The sequence below is a fragment of the Bos indicus genome, chromosome 6 (assembly GCF_029378745.1).
Source record: "Bos indicus isolate NIAB-ARS_2022 breed Sahiwal x Tharparkar chromosome 6, NIAB-ARS_B.indTharparkar_mat_pri_1.0, whole genome shotgun sequence".
In the NCBI taxonomy this organism is placed as follows: Eukaryota; Metazoa; Chordata; class Mammalia; order Artiodactyla; family Bovidae; genus Bos; species Bos indicus.
This window is the reverse complement of record NC_091765.1, coordinates 20,467,743-20,468,994: the sequence shown is the minus strand read 5'-3', so window position 1 is coordinate 20,468,994 and position 1,252 is coordinate 20,467,743.

Here is a 1,252-nt window from a genome sequence, read left to right as displayed (position 1 = left end):
CAGAGTACATCATGAGAAATGCTGGGCTGGAAGAAGCACAAGCTGGAATCAAGATTGCCGGGAGAAATATCATTAACCTCAAATATGCAGATGACACCACCCTTATGGCAGAAAGTGAAGAGGAACTAAAAAGCCTCTTGATGCAAGTGAAAGAGGAGAGTAAAAAAGTTGGCTTAAAGCTCAACATTCAGAAAACGAAGATCATGGCATCCGGTCCCATCACTTCATGGGAAATAGATGGGGAAACAGTGGAAACAGTGTCAGACTTTATTTTTCTGGGCTCCAAGATCACTGCAGATGGTGATTGCAGCCATGAAATTAAAAGATGCTTACTCCTTGGAAGGAAAGTTATGACCAACCTAGATAGCACATTGAAAAGCAGAGATATACTTTGCCAACAAAGGTCTGTCTAGTCAAGGCTATGGCTTTCCCAGTGGTAATGTATGGATGTGAGAGTTGGACTGTGAAGAAAGCTGAGTGCCGAAGAATTGATGCTTTTGAACTGTGGTGTTGGAGAAGACTCTTGAGAGTCCCTTGGACTGCAACGAGATCCAACCAGTCCATCCTAAAGGAGATCAGTCCTGATGTTCACTGGAAGGACTGATGCTGAAGCTGAAACTCCCGTACTTTGGCCATCTCATGCAAAGAGTTGACATTGGAAAATACTCTGATGCTGGGAGGGATTGGGGGCAGGAGGAGAAGGATGGGATGCCTGGATGGCATCACCGACTCGATGGACGTGAGTTTGAGTGAACTGTGGGAGTTGGTGATGGACAGGGAGGCCTGGTGTGCTGTGATTCATGGGGTCGCAAAGAGTTGGATACAACTGAGCAACTGAACTGAACTGAACTGAAGTAATAAATATATGAGTACACAGCCATATCCCTTCATATGGCACAATATGAAGAAACATGTCTGCAACAGTGAATAAAAGAAACATCAAGAGGCAGAAATCAGTCTTTATGGCATTTGAATCCTTCATTCTAGTTATTGAAATTCCTAGAGTTGGTCTAATCCCTGCCTTTCTAAAAGGTTCAATCTTGTATTGGGCCTGGGAGTTTCATTGGTACCTTGCCATCACATCCTCTTTATTACTCTAGTTTTAGTTACATTTCTGTCGCTTGCAATAAGTAGCTGTCATTGATTCAAACAAGCAGTATGAGGGTTCAGAGTGTTCACAAGCCCAAACTCTGTCCCCTGTCACACTTCTATTAGCCTCAGTGAAATCAGGAATCATGCCCACATATCTAAC